Raw genomic sequence first — 9668 nt, 5'->3', positions numbered from 1 at the left:
GTCAAATGTATCTGCAGGTTTGTTTAATTTACATTTTTGAAGTTGTATTTTTTTATTCTGAATGGACAAATGGGGCACTGTGCTGTTAACAGGAAGGGAGAAGACAGGAAGTAGGGATGACATGGCGGGAAGACCTCTGCTGATGAGGAATCTGATATCACAGGAAGCACAGTGGGCATCATTCATGATATCCTCCATTCATTCTCAGCTACCCCTCCTTCCTCAGGCCTTGTCAGTGCCTATTATCTACCTTTCCTCGCCTTCTCAAAGGACAATCAGCAGGAGCAATTAACTACTTTGTGTTAGACTAAGTGGGCTTACTGCACGGAGTAAGAGTCCTTCCTCTTTGCTCAATGTAAGTGATGGATGTGCCAGTAGTTTGACAAGAGGCTGTGTTTTAATCATTTGCACACAGACATCCAGAATCCCTGTGAGAATATGGCTGAAGTATAATGTTTGCATTTGCATGTGATCACTTCACAGAGGATGTCGGACCTACAATCACTTGTGCATGGTTATGTGGTGCCTACAGTGTCTGCCAGAGATGTTGACATAGCTTGTATACAGTAATCTTTAATGAATGATGGTATTCCTTCAGTGTTTAGAAATCTCCGTTACACCACAGACTGCATATTCCAGGAACTTTGTACATGTGGACATATTTCTTCATAGCTTGCTATACAGAACTGACTTTCCAACCCTTAAGTCAACCCAGAGCTAAGGTGAATCTTTGGAGCAATAGCAGTAGAGTGGAAAAAAAATATTATTTTAAGTATAAACTTCTGATCAGTTAACTAATTGAAATCATTACACAGACGAAAGGGTCCTACTTTTTTTCTAAAAGAGTGACCTGATGTATCATTGACAATGAATTGTGTTGTGAAACCATGTGAAAAACAGTCTTGTTCCCTTATGCAAAAATAACCCAAAATCCTACTTTGTATTTTGGGATCTGGCTGATCTTATTGCAGCAGAGCGACGTGTTACAGTGTCAGTAATACCTACTTTGCTCTTAACGCTTAAAATACGCTTCTCTTTAAAAAGCTCTGAGCTGGTAAACGTGTGTCAAGTTGCCTTGTCACCCTCAAGATAACCACATAAGGGACAACTATACAGTCTCCGTGCACCTAATGGGAGTACTCATCATCTTCATCATCATCTTTATCATCGTTCATGACTATTAGTAAGGGTTTAGGGTTTTCCTTTGGCTTTCTTTTACTTGTCCTTTTTAACTCCAATGAAGGTAGAAATTGGGTTAAGGGGTGTGTTTCATGTTCTCACAGTACAATTGAGATTCTGCTTAATAAGAAATGATCAGCTACTTTCACACCATTCAGGATGCCACACTTACACATGGTGGCTATTGCAAGATTTTTGCATCAGGACCCAGAGCTTTAAACTTAAATCAACAGGCGATCAAGAGAAAATCAAGAGGAAAAAAGAAAGGGAGGCAGATATTCTTCAGGTTGCTGTTTTTCCACTAGAGGGTAGTAGTATCCCACAGTCAACTGTGTCCATGTTGCCTTGTGCTTTTCTCCCTTTGAGAAATTTGAGAAGAATTCAGTTCAAACATCTGGAGTCTTCAAGTGCTACATGTGTGCGTCTAGATTATATATTATATATGATATATATATTATGTTAATATAAGTTAAGTTACTTTTTGTGAGAGAACATGGCCCCTCTAACACCTTAAAAACTAAGATAAAGCCAGTAGAGAGGCCTAGAGGTAAATGGACTAAGTGCTTCTGTATATTCATCGATTCTGGACTTGTGGGTGCATGCATTTACATGTTTATTTATATGTCGTGTGTGTGTGTGTGTGTGTGTGTCAGGGTGTTTGGGATAGATCGAGCCATGTCACCATGTCACCATGGAGATAAGAGAAGCCTGACAGCAAGGGGAGAGCGAATGACAGCTTTATATCAATCATACTGACTTATAACTGCATGTGTGTGAGCGAGTGTGTATGCCCGTGTCTGTACATTAGGAGGTGAGGAAAGGGTTTTAAGCTGGAATCTGAAATAAATCAATGTCGTGTGGTTTGTACGTCAACAGCTGCTGTCAGTTTGGCCTAACCTCTTGCTATAATCTCTAAACTCCAGTGACCACACGTAAAGTTACACATACACACACACACCCACTGACGCACAAACAGACAGATGCCAGTGTGTGTCACCCATGTCTAAGTGCCTGGACAATGCCCAAAAGGAGCGAGTTGGCCAAATGTCCTGGCACAAAAACCTACATCTTGCAGCTTCTCTCTGATCTAATTCCCTCTGTTTAATTTACTTACTGCTCCTCACTGTATCTACTCTGAATTCCTATTCCTCCTCCCGACTTCTTTCTCCCCCTACTACGATTTCTTCCTACTGCCTTTTCCATTCCATGTCTCTCTGCATTCACATTTCATTCCATCCCAGAACCTCAGTGAGTCTGTAAGCTGATGCAGCGTATCTGTGAGGAATTGGGAATTCAATTGGAGAAAATCAGGCTTTTGAGTTTTCAGCCATATATTTAATTATGGGAGTGAATTATAGCTGTGTCACTGCAGGGACACAGCTAAGAGGTAATGTGACTAAATAAACAATAAATAAGCACTAAATAAACATAAAGTCAATGCCACACTGATTAGAAACGTAACACCCACTGCAACCTTCGCTAAACCTCCCTTGCCCACATACTTTAACCAACAAAATCCAAGTATTTTTCACTCTGTTTTTGTGTGTCCGTGTACTACTTTTCTACTACTACATTTCACTAATATTACTGAATCTTCAGCCCTGCAGACAATCTCAGACAGTAGCTGAGAAAGAGGTGGATAGTGAGATAGATACAGACGAGAGAGACTTGGAGGATAGTAAGATAGAAATCTAACCTCCACTGTGATTAAGTACTGACCTCATAGGCCCGCTGTCTGAACTGATAAAGAAACAGGAAGACACACATACACCCTCTACCACATCCCATATTTTGAACTCGGCAAATCATTTGATCATTATCAGATGTTCGTTCACTTCATTTTTCTCTTCTCTCTTTGGCTCTGGATTTTCCCTCTCTTCATATTTCTGTTCAATCAAAAGCTAAGGAAAGAGATAATCTTGCTATGATCTGTTCTCACAGTCTTTTGTTCACACAGTCTCTTTCTTTTTCTTTCCTCCACTGAAATCTTTTTTTGCAAACAAGGTAAAATCACACTTAAGGTTTTCAAGACTCCAATGTTGTGGTACATTTTTCCTCAGTAATAAAAAAAAATCAAATAAAACAAATCATAAAGAAGCATTTGCTACATACGTTTAAAGGCAAAAAAATGAAACGTTTGGCACGCGAAGGTCAATGTGCTTCTACAAAGCAATATGCATCTACAGTATTGTATGTGTATTCAGTTATCACTGATAACTTTCAGTCAGTGATAAGACGGTTATACTAACACCATGTGCCGTGCACTTTTCTGCTGCTGCTGCGATCCTGAAGGCCTCATCTTGTGTCAAATAACTCTGTTACTAGACTTGTCGGATATCAGATATCTGTACTGTCAAACGTAACTCAATTTAAAGTCTGAGTTAAAGCAGGAGATAACATGGTTATCCTCTCTGATGCTGTATATCTATTGCATCTATGTATTCCTGTATGCACGTGCATGTGCAGGCAGACGCTCGCACACCTCCATTGAGTCAGTCAGTGAGCTCTCCATCATTGCCAGTGGTATCCCGGTGTTCTTTGGTTGGTTGCAGGCTGATGGATGAGTCTCCCTTGAGCAGCTCTGTTAAAGCGCCTCTCTATCAGGCTGCAGCCGCATGGGCCCTCACATTTGATTAGATCCCAATGGAAGCCAGTTGCTCCCTGTCATCACTCTTACAGCATGGGCACGAGATGCAACGGCGACAGCCATTGGAGCACAGAGCTTGACACGCTGAGGAAGCCATTTCGGTGCAAAGAGAGGATATTATGTGAGTCATGTACAACTCTGTCTCACATGGGTGGCGCTACACTTGGCTGGAGAGGAGAGATAGTGAGAGGGCTACTCATAAAGAGCAGAGTGTTATTTCCATTCTTCACGGGTAATATTCAGAACAAAAGTCTTATCCAAGATTCTATCAATCAACTTCAATCTTTAAAATTATACCTGAATGGGAACGAGGACCCTCTAGCAGCACTTCAAAACTCAAAAGTCTTCTGTCACTCAGCTCCGTCTCACTCTCATGCTCTTCCCTCATCCTCCCTCTCTCTTCCATCTCTCATCTCTCTTCGTTTTTATTTACATGTCAATGACTTCTGTGTAAGTGCATTTGCCTGCATTTTTTGTCTTCTATTTACATGTCAGTGGCTTCTGCTGCTTGATGGTGCTGCGTTGAAATGAAAGTAATTTGCTCTGTGCCAGTCAGGCCATTTTACCAGCTATTACTCTCATGCATTCTGGTCAGTGAATACTGATGACAATAAAACCAGGGAGCTGTGAAGAGATTTTGCAAGCTCTCATGTTAGTGACGCTGGTGTGGCTTTCATGTGCTGACAGTCCTGCCCCATTCACCTCTAAAAAAGTTTTTTTTAAATGATGTGCAGCATTTTTCTCCGTTTTACATTGGTTTTGTGAAACAATGCAGTCTTTTAAATCTTTGTTCAAGTTAATTGCTTTAGTGTAAAGTGAAATAAAAGGAAACATGTGGTCTTGGAAGGAAATGGAATATTAGTGACTGCCTGGTCACTGCAGATTTAGTGCATGTCAGGCCTGATATTCTTTATGAACTACACAACAATATGAAAGTCATTACCCTTCCAGTAAATTGCTTTGAAAACTTCATAGTTCCGAAACAAAAAAAAAGCAATTTTGGCATGAAATTATGGTAGTTGTGAGATAAGTCTCAATTGATGATACAGTTTAAAAATAAAGACCTAATTTCCTTTTAATCAGCAGCATGGACTTTGCTGCCCAGAGTGTTAAATCACTGTTGCAGAAGTGATTTGAGGATCGTAGCTCACAAATCATGGACGATGGGGATGAGAGATTGTGATGAGGGTGTGCTGAAGTGCACAGGGTCAGCAGCTCACGTCTGGGTAGATAGACACAAATTCTGCACAAATGCATGCACACGTATACCAACTCTCTGCTGTGTTGTTTTTAAGAGTTCAGTTGGCCATTAATGATTTAGTGTTACAGGCAGGACAGAAATATGCCTGCTTATGACTGAAATATTGATAGAGTTGCATGAATTATTAATAGGGCTGAATTCTGGAATAAAGATGCAGTTGACCTACTGTAGTCCGAAGTGAGGTACCGTGTATGTTTCTGTGTGCAGGAATGTCTTTCACCCGGTGACTTTGGAAGTTTGTTACATATACAGTACCCTTCCATTTACAGTATGTAGGAATGAGAGAGAAGTGTACTCGGGTCAACTCCTTCAGTGATGTGTTTAGTCTTTTAAAAGTACATTTCCCACAGATCTTTAGTTGGTTTCCAAAGTAGAACCCTGGCTACAATATACTGAACTATTTTGGCAAAACAATTTGCCTTTTGTTTTTAATCTGTTTGTGTTTTTGCCGTATCTCGATGAATCTTATTTGGCACTGAGGGGAGTGAATAGAACGGAGTAGTGCTTCGCAGTATAGACATGGCACATGAACAGTCAAAGCACTGCTTTTTTTGATGGAGGTAAAAAACGGATTTATTGTGTTCATGTTTGGTAAAACATATCTTCACTCCATTTGATTGTAGCTGTCACCCTCTCATCTTCCCTTAAAGATTCATAAGCCTTCAGGTTATGTTTCATCAGTTTGAATATTCAGTCTCCTCTTGTCTCGTCATTTCCTCACAGCTTGTAAACCATCACATTGGGTTTCACTGCTGAGTTCTCAGGCATGTGATTGTCCTCTCTCGACTCCTCACCTCAGCCTCATTCCTCTCTCACAAATTAGCAGGGCATTGGATTGATTTTTCACCCTCTCGTTTTATCTTAACATGACCCTCTGCAGAGTGTTTGACGATGTTGGGGCTTTTTTATGGAGCTGTGATAGATAGATATGGAGTTCTGGAGATGAGTTTGACTTGATGCTAGAGGCAAAGAGACAGTAATACATGCTAATGACTCATAAAAATGAGGCCCTAGAGGTGCAAAGAAAGTTTTGGCGACAGGAAAAATGTCCAGTGCAGGCATGTTTCAGTGAAGGACAAAGAACAAAGGGGGATTACTCTTAAGCATTTAGGCCTTAGCTAAGTTTGCCGACTTGGGCTGCTTCGTCCTTCACATGGGTCAAGAGGACAGAGATGCCGGGGGGTGGGGTGAACAGATTGTATCTCTCTTTTTAAGAGAGGGAGGCAGAGGGGATAGAGAGGTAAATGCTGTGAGGAAGTGGAAAGACAGAAGGATGGAGATAGCACTGATTGGAGGAGAGAGGCTACAGGGCAGAGCAGTGATGGAGATTGGAGGAGAAAATGCGAGAGATAGGTGTTCATTTTTGACTGATAACATAGCTAAGACTCGTTTATCCAGCGTCTCTGATTAGATTTGTTTACATTCACATTTTCACTCTGCATTTTTTTCTTACAAAAATCTTCTGCCAAGGTTTGTGTTTTAGTGATTTAGTTGCATTTTTGGACACAGAGTAAATACCTGGGTTTAGATGGCAGGTATAGATGAGACAGAGTTAAGGCTGTAAAGAGATTAGTCGTAATCTATTGCTGAAAGCGCACAGCTTTGAGGAACAAAAAGCACAATGGAAGCCTGCAGAATTTGGACTGTGCAGAGTTGAAAAGTATATATGTGTGTGTGTGTGTGTGTGTGTATGTGTTTCTAAGTTATGAGGTTTTGTCTCAAGCCACCAGCTAATGGTTTCCATAGATTTATTGGCAGAATGGGGGTGCGGGTGGCTTTTTGACTCAAGAGGCAAGTTGCAATATGTCACCTACTCAACCAGCCTACAGACATCTGACATAACACCATGTCTGTCTGAGATGGAAATGTGTGCAGGAGAGGAATGAACGTAAGAAAGACAGGGTAATAGAAAACCAAAAAAGCGTTAGACAGAAAGGCATTAAGTACTAGTTCAGTGCAACCACAACTGGTGTTTTGTGGTCAATTCCACCCATGGATATTGGATATGCCTTGCTATGACCACCTGTGAAATCACAGCACAGAGCATTCGAAGCCTTTAGGCAAAGTACGTGTCTCTTCAACAATAGTGTTTTCATAACCGGCCAACTGGGAGGAGATCTAAAGAGAGAGGCAGGAGCACTAATCAATAGGAGAGGGTGGACCAGTGTCAAACGGCAAATAAACAAACAAGCCATTATCCCGACACACATATACACACCAGGCTATGGACAAATGAAACACACAAAGGCACACTCTTGGTAAACGTATAATAAAAAAGTTAATGTGCGTGATTGTATGCAAGTGGTAAAACACAAACCAACTCATTCCTATTCATCTCCCTGCACTGTGTCTGTCTGTGCATGTGTGTTTATGAAAGCAAACAGGTTAACTACATGAATTGTCCGCTTTGCACATTTAGGGGAGAATTTGTTTTTTGTTCCTGAGCAGACAAATGGTGGTGAAAATCAAGAAAATGGTGGTGTAAAAACTGATATTACTGTATTGATCAAACCCTCATATCTGGTGGCAGTTCAATGGACCACAGACGTAACTCTGTGTGTTAAAATGATCTGAGCATCGCCTTTTCTGTAAGCCTGTGTGTGTGTCTGTGTGTGTGTGTGTGTGTACGCGCATTCTGTATCTCACTCTAGCAACAATTTGTGTGTATGCATGTGCATTTGTGTGTGAAAGTTTGTCCTGGGCAGCATTGGTGACAGAGTAAGGAAAAAAGAGAAGTGCTATTGATTTTTTTTTTAGCCCAGAGAAAAGCTAGAGAAAGATCTGTTTGGGTGGAACTGTGATTACCTCCCTTTCTCACCCCTTTCTCCCCCTGTCTCTCTGTCTCCCGTTACCCTTTCACTTAGCATACATGCACTTTCTATCTAGCCGTCCAGCGTCTCACCCGTCTCAATCGTTAGGCCTAAACAAAGCGTGTGATGTGCTCTTGCTGTCGTCTATTTCTGGATGCCAGCACGTCTGGGAGAGAATATGTTTCAAAGTTTTTGCTGCTTAGAAGTACTGTATTTATATTCTAAGTATACCACACTTGCCACATAGGAAATGCAACCACATGTGTATGTTTGTATGTGTGCACTGTCTAAAACAGTGACAATAGTATCTGAGGTTTTAAAAGATTTAAGGAGTGAATCAGTTGCCTGGTTACCAGAGTGTGTTTGTTGGATTGCAATTTGTACATTGATTTGCACACACATACGCAAACACACTTATACAGCCACACCCACACACATGTATGCACACACTTTCAAGCATATACCAACATCAATTTCAGAGGGCATAAATATGTTGTAAAACATGCCCCACTTCCTTTGCCGAACTTAATCCTGATTGCTATGTACAACTGGTCTGACTGTTTTGATCTGAACCCAGATCAGTGGGCATCTGTCTGTCTGCACATCTTCCTGCCTTTCTGCTCACCAAGCTGTCCATCCTCCTCTCGGCCTGTTAGAATGGAACAGACGGCTACATAAAGGCAATCTGTCTTTCTCAGTGTTCATAGTGAGATAAACAGATAAATGATTAGTTGCAGTAGAGAAGTGATCATTATGAGTGAGAGAGGGATTGGGATTAAAAAAGCATTTTGTGTGTGTGTGTGTGCGTGTGTGTGTGCGTGTGTGTGTGTGTGTGTGTGTGTGTGTGTGTGTGTGTGTGTGTGTGTGTGCGTTGTGTCCCTGCATGTGTGGTTGGCTGGTTTTCTTATTACAGGATTTAAAGTGCATCTGGTTCTATGTTGCTACTCAACCCTGCCATTCACAGTCACATAGGAAATAATACAGTGTTGACTCAAGTAGCTGTGCTGCATGAGCTTAGCTTGTGTGTGCGTGTGTGTGTGCGTGCATGTGCTTGTGTGCACATGTATGCACACGTATGATTGTGCATGTATGCCAACTGGGAGAGTAGATATGGATTGAATAGAAGTGGACACAGAAAGAAATGAAATTGCTGTGTCTAGAGGCTGTGTCACAGAGAGTGGAGAAGCTTGTATTGTGGGCTCTCTGGGCGAAAAACTCTTGACTCAAATCTATTTCTGGTTATATAATGAAAGGTGGACTGTAAAGGGCTTAGTTGGATCTGCTGGTGAGTACACAGCAAAGAAAGTGATAGAAGAGGCAGAGGTGGAAAGAAACAGAGCGAGCAGAAAAAGGAAGACTACTTGTGGCATCGGATAAATAGTTGGACAGGCAGACAGACTGAGACAGATATGGAAAATAAAAGTACTGATGTCTTTTAGTGTAAACAAGCTCTTTATCCATTCTAGGATGTGACATCACATCAACAGATATCCAAGTGGTTTCATAGTGACAATACTAATGAGTGAAATTTAAGTATAAATAAAATACAAGCAAGTAATATTTAGTTTTTGGACTGTTATCATCATTTTTGTTATGGATTCTTAATTTGTTTTTGCTACACACTGTGTACGTCCTCTGTTATTGAAAAACTGTTTCATCTTGTAAATTACATTTTGATAAACCTCCCTGTGCAATGCTTTGCTTTAAATAGACGTGTTAATTAGTTGTGGGACAGGACACCTGTCAGTGATGGCACAGGGTGGTGTTGATA

Source organism: Channa argus, chromosome 3 (assembly GCF_033026475.1).
Source record: "Channa argus isolate prfri chromosome 3, Channa argus male v1.0, whole genome shotgun sequence".
NCBI classification, from domain to species: Eukaryota; Metazoa; Chordata; class Actinopteri; order Anabantiformes; family Channidae; genus Channa; species Channa argus.
This window is presented reverse-complemented; position numbering follows the sequence as displayed.